Source organism: Micrasema longulum, unplaced genomic scaffold (assembly GCF_059751315.1).
Source record: "Micrasema longulum isolate JH-2025_06_02 unplaced genomic scaffold, ASM5975131v1 h1tg002146l, whole genome shotgun sequence".
Classification (NCBI taxonomy): domain Eukaryota; kingdom Metazoa; phylum Arthropoda; class Insecta; order Trichoptera; family Brachycentridae; genus Micrasema; species Micrasema longulum.
In genome coordinates this window covers 98,482-116,204 of record NW_028279311.1, presented here as the reverse complement: position 1 = coordinate 116,204, position 17,723 = coordinate 98,482, and the positions used below count along the sequence as shown (strand labels likewise).

At 31.4% G+C, this 17,723-nt stretch overlaps 1 long non-coding RNA gene across 1 annotated transcript in view; it reads right to left on the bottom strand.

Annotated features, from left to right (window-relative positions):
* Positions 1–509: 509 nt before the first annotated feature.
* The window catches only part of LOC148272928 (uncharacterized), a 31,746-nt gene continuing 14,532 nt past the window's right edge, over positions 510–17,723 (bottom strand). Inside the window, exon 2 of the long non-coding RNA XR_015824726.1 lies at positions 510–1,226. This is a non-coding gene — a long non-coding RNA (uncharacterized LOC148272928). The remainder of the gene's footprint in view (positions 1,227–17,723) is intronic.

The following is a 17,723-nucleotide window of genomic DNA, read 5'->3' as shown; positions in this document are numbered from 1 at the left end:
GTCCTATTTTAATTTTAAATTTACCACATGAACTCCTATCAATCTTCACCGCGGGAAACTCATCTTTATTTTTTGCGGCAATAAGGTATTGACTGCCATCACAAATTCATGTGATTGTGTATTGCTGCCCAATTACTTGTTTTGCACCACGCGTGACTATTCAAGATCAAGTGCATCGTTCAACCCAGAATCCAATAGAGGCTGCTCGCCTGAAAAAGTTGGAACCAAGGGGTCAAGAGAACTCCAGTATAAGGTGAGTGTTTGTATAATTTTGTTTTGTAGTTCAGAGCACCGGGTGTTAATAATGCGATTTATGAATTATAAATTCGTGAACCAGCAACCTATCAATCGTGCGCCTACCTTTTATTCGGTAAGTAGCGTGATAAGTTTTTAATACTTCTTGAACAAACTCAAAATATTGTTAAAATAAAATTAATAAATCAAGTAGAGATTGTGACTGTCTTAGTTATTCAGGAATCAAAATATAACAAAGTAATGTCGGAAACATCTTACCCCAACATGACGAGCCTGAAGCAGTTCTTAGGCGGGGGCTGCGAGTCATCGCAGGCCGCCGGCGGGGGCGTGGGAGGCGCCACGGGCTCCTCCGCCCCGTCTAGGTCCTGCCCCCCGCGCCGGCACAGCCAGCCTGCGCACTTGTCCAGCCGGGGCCCGCACTCGGCCGCCGCGAACTGGCACTTCTTGGTCTGCCGCAGCTTGGGCGACTGCTCGCCCCCGCTCATCTCCCCGGCCGAGGCTACCTGCCCATCGAAAAGGAAAAACTCTCTGAGAGCTTTTATCGCTCTCTCAATGTCCGAGCTCTACAATTCACCGATGCGCAAGCAAATAAATTCACTTGCTAGCGGGTGTTATTATTTACAATTTTCCTTGTCAAAATTATTTCTAACACGTGTTTTCGATCATTATTACTTTACTTATTAAGTAAATTAACACCACTTTCACTCGTGTGAGAAGAAAAAAGACCTTTTAACCCACGTATCTCCGATTGTTGTTTAAAGTTTATAACTAATACGTGTTTTTGATCGAGAAGTAAATTTAAATTGCTGTTTTGTTAATGATACCACTTATTCACTGTTTTCCACAAAACTGTTATTTTATATTTGCTTGCTGGCTATATGGATACAGGTTTTACAATTCACTCAATATCGGGGCTGTATATTTTCTGACAATATACTACATATTGCACATCCAACCAAGTAAAGTCATAACTGTAAAAAAAATACTGATTTTTACTTAAGTATACACAATAAATTATAAAAAAGCATTCATATGCTAAAAAAAACATAAATAATTCTAGCTTAATGATTTACCCGAATAATTTTCAATTCAATTCATTTACTTTAAATATAACATAAATATTACAAACATATATTCAATACGTAAATACTATTAAAATTTTTAAAAAATACACGAAAGAGACTCATGTCAAAGTAGTAGGAGAATCCTGCTCCGGAAAACCCCTTCGGGTACATGGAACAGATCAATATCCAGCGCGATGTTGTTCAGCATAGCGGTAGCCCTTCCAACAGGCATAACCATAGGCAGATTGGTCCTGAATATTGGAATATGAAACAATCTATGCTGACGCTGTCTTAGGTAAATATCAGGAACATATAAACCGATGCTCATCATAATCTCAGAATTATCGATCATAACGCGCAACAATCGATAAAAATTTATAATAAAATACACATTCCTTCTAGTCTCTAAACTGTTGTAGCCAAGCATACCCTGGAGAAACTCGGGTAGGTAGAGCTAAGGATAATACCCGCACTCTCTCATATATAATAATGGCTTTATAACCAACACTCACACTTATTTTAGCGCCGCCATCATCAAAAGAGTCATATTTTAACTATGTTTTTTTTGTCAATCGAGATTTTCCATAATTTAAAGATAAATCTTGATGTATATGACACACCAGCATTTATATAAAGAGTGCTAAAATTCCACTTAAAATACATGGTATGATAATAAAAAATGATAATGAGTTTATTTAGTTCTTGGGCTCTTCTGGAAATTTTGCTTTTTTAAATTATGGCCATATTTTATCGGACGTGCGATACGCGAAAGAAAAAAATACTTAAGACTTATAGCACGTATTTCGATTACATGTCTCACTTGAATTACGAGTACTACTAACGCGTGTTTTCTATATTAAGTTCAGTTATTTGCAGAAACCTTCACACTTTGATAATAAAAACTTATTTTATGTTTTAAACTAAATAAATGCTTTAAACTTATTTTTTATTCAATCATGATAATCAACAAACCTTCCGTTACATATACAAGAGTTACTAGATGCTGCAAAAAAATTAATAAAACCTTCGGTCAAAGAGGATTGGCTACTACTCTCTTAAAGTGTACAATCTTCTTCCATTATCCATAAGGATAATTAGTAAGTTCTCACAATATAATATTGCTATTAAGAAATGGAGAAATGGATAGTGAAGTGGGTTGCGCACGGATCGATGAGTGGATCAAGCCAAATAGGTAAAATGTGTGTACTGTTTGTAAAATTTGTTCTATTGGTCTATATAAATTGGTTATGTTTTTTAATTATTATTTTAGTTTTTTATTGTTTATTATGTTAATAATTAGGTTAATTGGATGAATTGCGGTTTTTTAATTGTTATTATTATGTTAACTTCGTTAAATAGCTAATCTTAGGCATGTTTTACATTTTGTAAAATGTTTCCCTCGGCACGGGACACCCCAGTGAGGGAACATTATTATGAATAAAAAAAGAATACAAACAATGTAAAAGTATAAATAAAAAATATTAAAAAAACTAGCCATTTTTAGATTTATGACTCTCAATTTTTGGATCCTCGATTTGCTGATGTATCAGGAAAGAAAATTAGCTTTATCTAATAACAAGCACAGTGAGAAAACTTCATGTGAACTTCATATACATTAAGTAGCATTAGTAAATATTTCATTTTGGTCCATTTGCTGTTCTAACTAATTACAGTATTTTTTGAGACGATACTTAACAACTGCTTTTGCTTCTAGCATATTGGGTATTTTCTAGCGTATTTTCGTTTATAAGTGGATATTATAAATTTGAATTCACGCCTGAAATAAATTTATTATATCCACTCAATTAAATAATTATTCAATGCCTTTTGAAATTTATCCACAAAAAATAATTTTCTCGATGAACGCGACTAAAATATAGTATCATTGTATTCATTAGAATTATTCAAATCTGGGTAATTTTGATGTAACGAGTACAAAATCATTTTGAACAACCTTGTAATCATAGAGTGTTTGTCCTAATCAGTGCATGTGCTTATTACAATGCATGTTGTGTTGGTTTTATATTTTTGTGAAACAACTATGGTGAAGGTGTACAGTGGGTTTTGCATGTTGGTTTGCATGTTGGTTTAATTGGTGTCCTGACGAAGAGACGGATACGTCTTGAAACCGGTAGACATAGAAAAGTCGGTAAGTGGTTTTATACAAATATTTAATGATATTTAGTAATGTTTACTTTAATATCATAAGCAAACGGCACGTTATACGCCACGTAGCTAAATTCGTATTTAAATTCAGTTAAATTTTGTTTATCTAAAAGGCCTTGTGGTGTAGTGATCAGCACATCTGCCTGCCATGAAAGAGGTCCCGGGCGGGTTCAGTTTCTGACATGTATGATGTAAAATATTGGTTTAAAACGGTGTTTTAACTCTAGAATATTTCGTAGTTCATGGACTGGCACCTGAAGCGTAAGACTTCACGTAACATAAGTTATCAAAATACGCTGGAATTAGTGTACCAGTTCAGTGCTCTATGCACCATTGAATAAAGAAAGCCCATGACAATTTTAAAAACGTTTAAGGAATAAAAACTTTATAATAGTATGTAACAGTATAATATTTAACATTTTTATGAAAATTATGATCTGTTTACGAATAATCATTTTTTTTTATGTCAATAAACTTGTTAATTCCTATTGTTTATCCATTTTTTAGGTGAAAAAGAACTCTTCAAAAAGAATTCACATAAAAACTAACTTGGAACATGCAAGTATAAATATTGTTAAAATTTTTAAATGGACAGAACACATAAATAACACTAAAAATTAGTCGTTAAGTCGATACGTAGCATATTATCCCTAATTAAACTTAAACAACTTTATTTTATTTTTTGTAACTCAATTATAACCAATTGCATAAAAGGATGGAGAGGCACTAATAAATCAAAATTTAAACCTCTCGAATCCGCTCGAATATCAATAGTTAAAATTATTTTTATAAAACCCTTCAGGTACCCCAGCATGAAGTTGTTTGAGGAATTTGAGATATTAGAAATAAGGCAATTATATATTTTTAGAAAAATAATGTTTGTGAAAACAAATTATTTTACCAAATCCCAAAAGGAACACTCCTCAGGTTTCTGGGCCCCAAAATACTCAATATGTTACCCAAAGATTGCAAAACCATGACTCACTTAATAACACTTAATAAATTTGCAAAAATTGGTTTCTGGGTTTAGGTCGAGAAAAATTGGAAAATTTATTCAAAATACATTCTTAAATTATAAATTAATATTGTATCACTGTATAGTTAATTGACTAGTAGGTAGTAATGTTATTGTTTATTTTTGCATAAAAATGTCCGCCTTAAAACAGGTTGTACCAAGTTAGGCGGACTAGACATGATCCAGAGAAATCTATTACTTAAGTGTGTATCTAGTAGATAAAGTAATTGTTGTTTTTTTAATAAACTATGATTGTTATTATTATAAAACAAGCGTAATAACATATCAGCCGTAATTAATTCAAATCAGTTTATCATTTGTGTAAACGGCCTACTGTCAAAATGTCGGAAATTTTGACTTAAATAACGTATTTGGTAATCAAAATCGATTTTTCCCACCACTAAGTAGATAATTTAAAACGCGGATATTGTGAAGTTTTATTTATTTACGTGTTTAAGATACGTGACTTAGTGTAAGAATTTACGGAAACTTTAGCAAAGAGAAAAAGGAAAGTTCCAGCTTCAGTGTTTACGCTCTTTCATTAATGTTTATTATTTAATAGTAGGTCCCCACAAAGAAACAATTTACAATTTCATCTTCCCCAGAGACACTGTTAATTAAATATTACAAAAGTACTACTACTTTTCAAATATTAACTTTATTCTAACCTGCCCACGCAACAGCACAGTGAAATAAATAATATGATAAATGTATTCAAATAACGCGAAAGGAAACATTTATTCAGATTTGTTTCATTATTTTATAGAAATTTATTTAGTCCTGAAATTTCATACTTAAGTTATTTTTGTAAAAAAATTAACTTCACTTTACTTATTGAGTGCTTACAAAATGAATTATTTTTTCAATTGTATTTTCAATTGAGGTTTAGTTTCAAGGGTCCTCAATAGAGAGTGGCTAATTTGTATTTTATGCTGTACAGAAAAATAATTTTGATAAACAAATGTCAGCGATTTAATGAATTCAAGATTTAATTTATTGAACATGTTAATAGCAAAAGTTTTTTTTATCCGTTTGAAATCAAAACTCCAGCTTTAAAGAAGCTTAGATTTCTGTTTTTATATTATTGAAAGTACATTAAATAAAAAATCATCATCATCATTCCCTTTCCGAACCAAATATTGCATAGGGCACTGCATCGGTTAACCAATCGCAGCATATCTTGAGCATTTTTGTTACATGAGGGTAAGACAATCAGTCTTACGCTTCAGCTGCCAGTCTAGGGACTATAAACCATTCAGGTGTAAAAACACATTTTTTTGATTAAACATTTCATGTCAAGCATATCAGGAATCGAACCCGAGACCTCTTGCATTGTAGGCAAATGCGCTGACTACTACGCCACGAGGCGGACCGAGAAATTAAAAATAGTGTACACGAAATTTATAAAACTGTTTCATTTTTCTAACATCCATTTTTTTCAGTATTATTTAATACATGGAACAAGTATTAAGTTAATAATCCATCAAAATTGAATAAATTATGGACCGCTTTTGACTCAACTAAAAATCCTGTCTAAGGAAACCGAGTAGAGAAACGTCTACCTTGTAATGTTTGGCGTGTTCCCCTAAGATTTTTGAGGTTTTGAGTTCAATTTCTTGTAGGTTAGGCGTGAAATATAGATTTTAAAGATTTTTAAACTGCAATATTTCATTTCCACTGTTCACCATCACCTTACCTTCTTTTAACAGAGTATCGATGTATGCTGCATTTATTTCAGTAATGCAGTGCCCTAAGCACCATCAAGTGCGGATAAGGGTTTGATTATGATGGAGCAGCGCTACATTGGCAAACAAACTGCACTGTATATTGTATATTTTAATATAAAAAGATGCTTTAAATGCTTTGGGTTTAACCATAAAGATATTGACTGTAAAAACGATAAACAAGTTTGTCCCAAATGCACAGAAGATCATACAAGTGATGAATGTAAAGTTAAAAAGGGAGATGAAAAATGTATCAACTGTATTAATACCGGTAACAAACTTAAACTTAAAATCGACTCGGGACATCCAGCATGGAGTTTTGAATGCCCAGTGTACAAAAGAAAATTAGAAATGGAAAAAAGAAAAATAATTTTTTTTTGAAAGTTGATAGACTAAACCAAATTATATGCCTAAATGTACAAAGCCTAATTTCCCACAATGAAGAGATACAAATACTTCTTGAACGCAACGAACCTGCAATTGTAATGTTGAGCGAAACACACATAACAAACGAAATCGAAGATAGCGAAATCTCTTTTCTGGGATATAAATCAATAAGATGTGATTCTCATAGTAGGCATACGGGAGGTGTTATAATCTTAATAAAAAAACATATTACATATGAAATTATCAATAATAGTAAACTAGAGAAAAATTGTTGGATTCTAGCAATTCGAATAACTGATGGATACAAAAAAGGAATATATGGAGTAGTGTATCACTCTCCAAATGCAAGTACTAAAGATTTTTTGTCATTTTTTGAGAACTGGTGTAGCGAGAATTTGAAGGACAATGAAGATAACATTATAACCGGTGACTTCAATATAAATATGTTGAACACAAAAGACACATATACTAAAAAACTTAAAATGATTATCCAAGCAAATAGCATGAAACAATTGGTAAAAAGTGAAACAAGAGTAACAGATAAATCAAAAACGTTAATTGACATTGTTATAACTAACAAAAACAATATTGAGGTGAAAGTCCTAGATGAACCAAAAATAACCGATCACAACATTATATACATATCAGAAGATAAACAGAAGATTGCAAATACGAAAAAAGCCATTCAAGAAATACATACAAGAAACTATAAAAAATATGACAAAGAAAGATTGAAAGAATATCTGCATAATATCGATGAAATAAATCAAATGGAATATAATGAAAAAGCAAACGCAATAATTAACCATCTTAAGAATGCCATTGATAAATAATTCCAATACAAAAAATAAAAATTAACGGAACAAACCAATGGTACACAAAAGAATTACAAACACTACAATATGAAAGAGACAGATTATACAAAGTAGCAAAAATAAGTCAGAAACCAAGGGATTGGATATTATTTAAAACAGTGCGAAATAAATACTCCAAAGTAATAAAAAACAGTAAAAATGAATATTTTAAGAATAAAATTTATGCTGAAAGAGGGGATCCCAAAAAAATGTGAAGGACGATAAAAAGTTTAATACAAAACGAGGACAGAGAAATGAGAAAGGACATTGAATTTCCGCAAAAAGTACAAGGTAATTTACAAAACAAATTCAATAAATATTTTATTGAGAGCATAATAGAAATTCATAAAAGCATATCTAACATAAAAGAGGACCCTATAGAAAGCAATTTTCAGGGTAATGAACAAGAATTTGCATTTAAAGAGATAGATTTAACATATCTTCAACAAATATTAAACAATACAAAATCAAAGACAAGTCCCGATGGCATAACCATTCAAGTAATGAGTGACGCAATGCCAATCATAGGATCTTCACTATTGAGTATCATCAATGAATCCCTTCTGAGAGGGAAATTTCCAAACACATGGAAAACATCAACGGTAATACCAGTACCTAAAGTAAAAAATACAAAAAAATGTGAGGAATATAGACCTATAAATATGTTACCAAAATACGAACAGGTACTAGAAATAGTAATAAAAAACCAACTAGTTGAATATCTAGAAGAAAATGATTTATTATGTGAAGAACAATCTGGATTTAGAAATAAAAATTCTTGTGAGTCGGCGATCAATATTGTGATAGATACATGGAAAAATAATATAGATAAAAATAAGTTTATATTAGCTGTATTTCTAGATTTTAAGAGAGCATTTGAAACGATAGATAGAAAAAAATTAATACAAAAACTAAGAATACTTAGACTATCTAATAGTGCTATCAAACTGTTTCAAGAATATCTAAGTGAAAGGAACCAAATAACAAAAATAGATAACTCAGAATCGGAACCGATTGAAAATGAACTAGGTGTCCCCCAAGGATCAGTGCTAGGACCAATATTGTTCATTATATATATAAATGACATCACACAGATAATAAAACACTGCAAAGTACGACTATTCGCAGATGATACCCTTATATATATAGCGGGAGAAAACTATGAAGACTCAATTAATAAATTAAATGAAGATCTACAGAACATATCGTCATGGCTAAAGATAAATAAATTGAAATTAAATGTTAGTAAAACAAAATATATGGAGATAGGTAATAAAGCACATGGCATAACAATGAATGTAAATATTGATGGTAAAATTATTGAAAGGGTTGATGAAATGAAATACTTAGGAATTATTCTTGACTCCAGATTAAATTTAACATCACACTTTGAATATATACATAAGAAAATTTCAAAAAAGATTTTCTTCCTAGGAAGAATTCGAAAAAAAATAAATAAAAAGAGTGCAGAACTTATATACAAAACAATAATTGCCCCTCATTGGAACTATTGCTCTACTATATTATATTTAGCTAACAAGGGAGACATAAACAAGTTTGAAATACTACAAAATAGAGCAATGAGAATTATACTGAAAAAAAGCAAATATAATAGTGTTGAAAAAATGAGAAAACAATTGAACTGGATAGGAATAAAGAAAAGACTATTGTATAATGTATTTGTATTTATATATAAAGTGTTTAATAATCTCATGCCAAAGTATTTTATAAGTGAAATTATATTAAATAGAAATGTACATAAATATAGGACAAGAAATAGAAATAGGATAAGACTACCACTTAAGAAAAAAACAAAATCACAAAATAGCTTAATGTATAAAGGGTTAAAACTGTATGATGAGATGCCTGAAAGTATGAAGAATGAAAGAAAACTTACGGATTTTAAAAAAAAATGTTATGTTTATTGTAATAATGTAGTTATGTAAGAAATATTTAATAAGTATTTGTTATAATTGTAAATATATTAGTTAATATACAATGTAATATTAACTAACTTAAGTAAATAAATTAAAAAAAAAAAAAAAAATATTGATCATGTATTACTTGAAGGCAAACTCATAAGTCTTAAGATTCGGGTGTTAGTTAATGGACTATAAAAATTGACAGTAAAATGTTAAAAACAAAATTGCTAAATAATAAATAAAAGATTATGTAAACTACTCGTATGTTAGGAACGATGCTTGCATAGGTGTTGTGCTGGACTTTTTTTATTTTTTTAATCATCTTTTTATTAAACATCGCCTTCTTTCTTGTGAGCTTTCACCTATCAAAATTTTACAACATAATAATAGACGGTAACAATGCTGATATTATTAAATTTAGCACCAACACTTTAACGATACATCAACTGCCTAGTAAATTAATTAGGGCCAGTTAAAGGTTAAAGGTGTTATTCCAATCTAACGTGCTATCATTTTTACCCCGCATATTTCTATTCGGGGGGTATATAATAAAAGTGTTTGAGGTCGGAAAGTGTCAAACTGGGTATTAATCATTAATGTGACCCCCTAAGTAGGCATTAGTGTAAAAGTTATGTCCCTGCCTACCGCGAGGCGCGAAACACATTAATAACCTAAAAACGAATGAGTTCACTCATATTTATATTGGCGGTTAAAACACGAAATACGGAATAAGTAATATTTTTTTTCCGTTTTTCACTATGCCAATGGAGTGTTCCCAAAATAGAAGTGAACTAATTCATTTAAATGATAATAAATATTGTTTAGCTCGTTTATTATTACCTGATGTGTATAATTTAATAACAAAATATATTTAACGTTTTGTTAATACAACTGATTATTTAAATATCAGACGGTTTCGGGTCGACCGATCGATCTAGACCATTTGATTACTGATTTTAAATATGACAGGGCGTAAACAATTCATTATTTACCAAGCTAGAATACTGTACTCCTATTTGGTCACCTTACTATATATTAACAATATTTTGAGTTTGTCCAAATTTTTGTAGACAAGGACTGGATTCAACTCCCTGGGGAGCTGTTTATATTAACATTTTACAACAGAGATGAAGAACATTTGAGAAAAGGTAATATAGAAGTCTAGGCATCTACAGGGCTAATAACCTGTCAATGGCTGGTGTAAGTGGCCACTTTACACACTGTGTAACATTCACCATTCTGCCTTTATTTGAACATCTATATTCCTTCAATTCTTTCATCTGTTGATGTTTGTGAAGTTAAAGAGCTGAAACCTTTATTTATGCGGGTGAGATTCATCTAATTGAATTATTTCACCTACATACTAGGCAACAAATATTTGGACAAACTCAAAATATTGTTGATAAATTACCTGGTCCATGAAGAAGTATAGAAATTGAAAAAAATAACATTTTCAGGCGTTGCCAAGTGTGTAGGTGAAATAATTCCATTAGATAAATCTCACCCGCAAAAATAAAGTTTTCAGCTCTTTAACTTCACAAACATCAACAGATGAAAGAATTGGAATGGAATACAGATGAAGGAATATAGATGTTCAAATATAGGCAGAATGGTGAATGTTACACAGTGTGTAAAGTGGCCACTTAAACCAGCCATTGACAGGTCATAAGCCTTGTAGATGCCTAGACTTCTATATTACCTTTTCTTAAATGTTCTCCATCTCTGTTGTAATATGTTAATTACTATATATTAGTATTAATAGACTAGAAAAAGTCCATCTTTTTTTTTTAGACAGATGGACTACCGGTTAAACCTTAACTTCTCTAACCATGCTGAGAGTATGCAGTACTATGGAATAAACCTTCTTAAAAATAAAAAAAATTATGTTAGACCAGTTATTACATAATAAATAATAAAATTGACTCTCCTAATCTACTTGAAAGACTTCTATTCGGTGTGCCATCTAGACCGACAAGACAAAATCTTCTCTTTTACACAGACAGCGCGTCAACAAACTATTTAAAACAATCTGCAATACCTAGAATATGCGAGCAATATTACAATAGATTTACCGAGACTGATATTTTTTATGACAATGTATGTAAATTTAAGACAACAATCATTGAAATATTGAAAAAAGCAGATATTAAATTATTTTTATTATTATATACATATTTTTTATTTCTTTTGTTTTACATTTGCTATATTTAACTTAATTGAAATTATTGAAACATAACTAAACTAATATACAAAGAAATCCTCAAATTTATGTACATACTGTTTGTTTACCCAATAAAATAAATAAATTTATTATTTAGATAGTTATAACAGAGACAAAGAAATAATTATAACATGTATGTACAAATGTATTTTGATAGTGAATGCCTTGCAAAACGGCTTAGATGGCTTTAAAAAAATGTATAATATTTATAAATAAATTAATTTAAAAAAATGATAAATGGGATCACTCGCAAGAGATCAAAGTCAGAATAGAGGTGGCGCGAGACTGCTTTTTCAGGATGCGTGACCTTCTTTGCAGTGGAGACTTTAATTTAGACCTCCGAATGCGCATTACTCGATGTTACGTCTTCTCGGTACTTTTTTACGGCGTCGAAACGTGGACACTCACCCAAAACACTTCAAAAAAGATCGAAGCCTTTGAAATGTGGTGCTATAGGAGGATATTAAAAATCTCCTGGGTGGATAGAGTCCGAAACGATGATGTTCTCCGACGGATGGAAAAAGATAAAGAGGTACTGAAGACTATAAAGAAAAGAAAACTTGAGTACTTTGGGCATGTGATGAGAGGCGAAAAATATAAAATTTTACTAGTCATTCTACAGGGAAAGATTGAAGGGAGACGCAGTGCAGGTAGAAGGCGCATCTCTTGGCTTAAAAACTTGCGCGACTGGTTCCATTGCAGCACTCAGTCCTTGTTCAGGGCAGCTGCCAATAAAATAAGAATCGCAATGATGATTTCCAACTTCCATCGGGGAGAGGAACCATAAGAAGAAGAAAGTAAAAAATATATTTTATACAAATTAATTTAATGATTATCAAGAACGATTAATACTTACCCAAAATTAATAAAATTTTAAAATATGTTTCATCGCAAGTAGTCCGAAAAATATACTCATTATTTGTCAGATTTTTTTTACGGCTTTCTGAAAACATTTCTCAAAAAAGAATTCAATTTGACAACTTAAATAATCGAATGAAATTAAAACTCTTATATGAACATTATGACATTTAAAACTATCAGAAAAACTTCATTATAAATTTGCAACGGTGGCTGGCATTGCACTTTATTGTGTCATCCTCATTTAAAATAATAATGATACTGCATCCGTACAACCTTAAGCCTCTAGCCCTTATTTATCTCATGAATTTTCAACAAAGGCGTTTTATCGATTTCGTAAACGGTACTTTTTTTATATTTTCCTAAATTCATTCGTATTATTTTCATTCTTCATACTTTTACTGACTTTTAGGCATCTCATCATACATTTTCTCGTACATGAAACAATTTTTGATTCTGCATTTTTTTTTTACGAAAGTTTTATTCTATCCTTGTTTCTAGTATGGAAAAAAAATGTACCTTCATTAAAAAAAAAAACTGTTTTAATAATAAAATGTTTGGGCCTTAGAGTAATAAAACGCTACCCGCTTGTAAAGCTGCACTGCTAAATTCTAACAGATATTACAGCAGTCTTTTTATTAAAGATATGTTTATTTTAATTATTTTCTCAATTTTTAAATCAATTTCATAATATTTCCTTTTTTAAGTATTATAATCATGATTTAAATATTTTTTTATTTATTAACATATCACTACAGAGATGAAGAACATTTTATAGATTTATGACCTGTCATTGACTGGTTTAAGTAGATACTTTACACACTAGGTAACATTCACGATTCTGTCTATGTTTGAACATCTTTATTCTTTCAACCCTTCTATCTATTTGATATTTTTGAAGTTAAAGAGCTGAAACCTCTATCGATGCGGGTGGTATTCTGACCGAATTATTTCACCTACATGCTAGGCAACGCCTTAAAATATTTTATTATGGAAAAAGGTTATTTAAATATGTTTTGATATATTAATATTAATATCTCCCAAGGTGGTAGAATCCAGTTCTTATCAACAAAAATATGAATCGACTCAAAATGTTATTTCTCATTTATTTAGATTTCTATCATTTGCTTCAAATCTGTAGAGCAATAAGTGGGTGCTATAGAATTTGCACATGCTACAGTAATAGGATAAATAAAATAAATGTTCATTTAAAAAAAACATACAAAAAAGTGTCTACTGAAAAGTTATTTAAGGCGCAGATAAATTCTTACAAATATTTATTTTTGACCATTAGGTTTAGAATATCCAATTATTTTATCATCCACCCTATACTCAAAAAAATCTTCTATTTAAATTACTCTTCTTGACATTGAAAAAAGTTCATTTGATTTTTTTATGAAAATATGTTCAAAATTTGCTACCAAAATTTAATTCAAATATCTTCTTTCTCGATAGGTTAACCATCTACTCGTATGTATTTTGCTAGATTTATTACTTCCAATTTCCGTGTACTTAATTTTGCTAATATAGAGATTTAGTTTATTAATCTTTAGCTGTTTCGACGTGCTGTTGTCTTCATTTAGTTTATATATCGGTTTTATATTAATCTTCTTATACTAGGTTTATACACATTCATGTGTCATCCGCAAATAGTTGAATTTTACTGTGTTTTGAGTTTACGGAAAAAAATATTTATTTCTTCTTCTTCTTTCTGTGCCATATCAGGTCTCCCTGACGTTTGCGATCACTATATAGTAGGCATTCCGTTCCTGTGCCAACTGGAACAGCGCCTTAACCCCGCGCACTCCCGTCCAGTCACGGATGCCTCTCAGCCAGGACATCTGTCGCCTTCCAACTCCATGCTTTCCCTCGACCTTTCCCATCATGATTAGCTTTAGAAGCGTATATTTGCTTCCGCGTATGATACGGCCTAGATATGCGAGTTTTCTCTGTTTTATTGAGGACAGTAGTTCTTTTTCGGCACGGGCTCGTCTCAGCACCTCCACGTTGGTTACTAAATTTGTCCACGGAATTCTCAGCATTTTCCGGTGAGGCCACATTTCAAAAGCCTCTAATCGGTTTATGGAGTTCACCTTGAGAGTCTATGGTTCAACCCCGTAGAGCAGTATTGACCATCCTCTGTCTCAGTTTTAAATTAAGACTATCACTGCAGAATAATGATTAAGTGCCATCGAATGCTGATTGTGCTATCTCTATTCTGCATCTTATTTCCCTATCAGGATCCAGATCAGAAGTTATTTGACTACCGAAGTATTTAAAATTAGTCACTCTCTCGATTGTTTGACCATTCATTTCCAATACAGCATTATTGTGAGGGTTTCGGCTAAACACCATCATCTTTGTTTTAGCCACATTGATGTTCGAGCATGTTCAAGTTTTTTAAATTTATTTATTCAAAATTACACTTGTTTACATATTCATGAACTTATTAAGGCTTTTCGGCTGTGCCCGTTTTAAGCCATAATAATTAACAACAAAAATACATTGTAAAATTGAATAAATTATTATTGTTTCTGATACAATTGAATAACAATCCAGAAAAACAAAGTATAAAAAATAATAAATCATAAAATTTCAAGGAGACAACGTAAAAAAATAATCATGTATAAATATTTAAAGTTGAATCATACAAATTTATTTACATATATATTCAAATATAAAAAATAATACAATCATTGAAGTCAGAAGAAAATAATACAAAGACATAATTGAAATAATAATTGACATATGCTTTTTATAAACTCACTCTATACGATATACGTAATAAATAATAATTTTGTTGATATTTCTTGATAAAACTTCTTGAAAAAAAAAATAGTGAATGATTTTGATAAATATACAAATAAAATTAATTTAGGCGAAAGCGCTCGTTGGTCAAAATAATAAAAAAGGTGAAAACTCATCCAAGAAGTTTCAATGATAATTGTAATTATAATTTTAATAAGACCATTGATAAATAATTTTCCAAATAACTAGTGAGTACTAAATTAATTAATTAATATATTATTATGTTATTTTTAACGGGGTTTCAGACGAAGTATAAAAAAGGTGTTTGTAATGCGCCAGTCACTTCACTCTGCGGTGGACTGATTTCCACTCAATTTCCTATTTTAGGATTTTTATCAGAGAGTATCGAGTTAAAAGTATTCTCCGTGATTCTGGTTCTATTACACAGACGGAACTGTATTTCTCATTCGCCCGTACAGTATTGTCTAAAATAATTAATATCATAGGGTCGGTTTTATCGTAAAGTAAAACTGACGCCATGTGCCGCGTGTACCGTACGAGTGCAGATACATTTTACAATATGTGCGCATTGTACACGACATTACACCTTTTATGGGTAAAATGCTACAAAAAAACAGTATAACCGTAAACATAAAAAGTGAAAGATAAAAGAGCAGGCGGAACAAACAAAACTTTTTTACTATGGGCCTTCTTTTTCACGTACAAACACACAACATGCGCACATAATATAATACATACATAATACGTGAGAATCTCGTTTTGTCCGTTAATAGCAATATTGTCAAACCCGTACTTTGGCAGCGCTAAAAGGAATTTCATTTCTATTTTTCGTGATATTCTTTGTGGATTGTAATTAAAAACGTACATTTTTATTTAGAAAATTTATGTATTCAAACCTTTTTGTTTTTAAAATCAAAACAATTTATAAAATCAATATGGTACAAAATTTCTTATAATGTATGTTTCAAATGTATATTTAAAGCATTGATTTTGTGAATATTCATCATTTAATTAGAACTAAAGTACAAACACTCTGTTTTTCACCACCAACTATTTATTTAATTATCAACCAGTTTCAGAATTACACGTGCTCTCTTATAAAGGCATAATTTAAAAATGAGATTTTATAATTTTAACTGTGTCATACATAAATCTTATATATATGAATGTACGAAATCAATTATTTGTTTCAAGTAGTATTTTGTATTAACGGAGTCATAGAGTGAGGGCTGAGGGGGGGTTGAAATTCAATTATCTGTACTTATTCTGAGCAAAGTAGATAGGAGTGGACCATTATGCTTTGATTGTTCTTAAGTTGATGTCGGCCTCGAAGTGTAATAGTCAGTGGGTTCGCCTACCATAAAAGAGGTCTCTTGTTTGATTTCCGACGTGGTTGATATGTAATATTTATTTAAAGGGGTATTTCCACATGAGAATATTTCATGGTCCCTGGACTGGTACGATACGCTGCGATTGGTGTACTCATCCAGTGCCTTATGCACCATTTGGCGCGGAAAGAGAATTACGACGATGATTTTGTTGTTTTATTTTCAATATATAGAACCTTTAACCCAGTGACTTAATTTAAATTATTTTATCAGATGGTTTGCGCATTCGGAAAAATTACTATTATTTAGGCACCTTAGGTGTTTTTTTCCACGATTTCTGCTCTGTATTTCAGACGAAACTCTTTACGATGAACTTTTTATGAAGCTCTGTTCTATGTTTTGAAGAAACTTTGAGAAACAAATAACGATCTTGACAGACTGCAAATCTGGCGTCCATGCAATAACGGGCAGCAATAATATTAACTCAATTGTAATGCACATTAAGACAAATATCGAGAAGCTACGACGCAAACATCAAAACGTTTACATTGGCTGAATAATGAGACACTGCAGAATCTTTGGCAATGAAGAAGCGGACGAAAAGGCTCAAGTCTAGAGAATTTTGTCAATTTTATAAGAAGGAGAATAAGAAGCAAGACCCTTGAACTCTGGAACGACCGTTATTTGTATGAAACTACCAGACAAATCACCAAAATATTTTTCCGTACAATTTACCATTCCTTTGATTTCAGAAGAATGCAAAATGCTGACTTTGAGCTTACCCAAATCGTTACGAGTCACGGTAGGTTCATGAGCTACTTGTATCGCTTTAAGCTTTTCGAGACTGACAGCTGCTTTTGTAATAATGAAACTCCTCAAGATGTCGCTCACCTGTTGATGCATCGCGCTTTTTTTTATCTTTCAGACACAACAGCTGACGGCACGTTGCAGAAGTCTTAAAAAGACCTTTGCGACGTCGGATCGGTGATACTTCATTCAGATCCCATTCGAGAAGTAATATCTTACATGGCCAAGTTAGTGCAGGACATTGGTAAAATAAACCAAAGTAGGACTTAAAATACGAACACTCTTCTAGTGGAACAAGAGGCCCGTTGATGACTGTTAACAGGCTAGGCCGGCTTCTCCTAAAGAGTTTGATA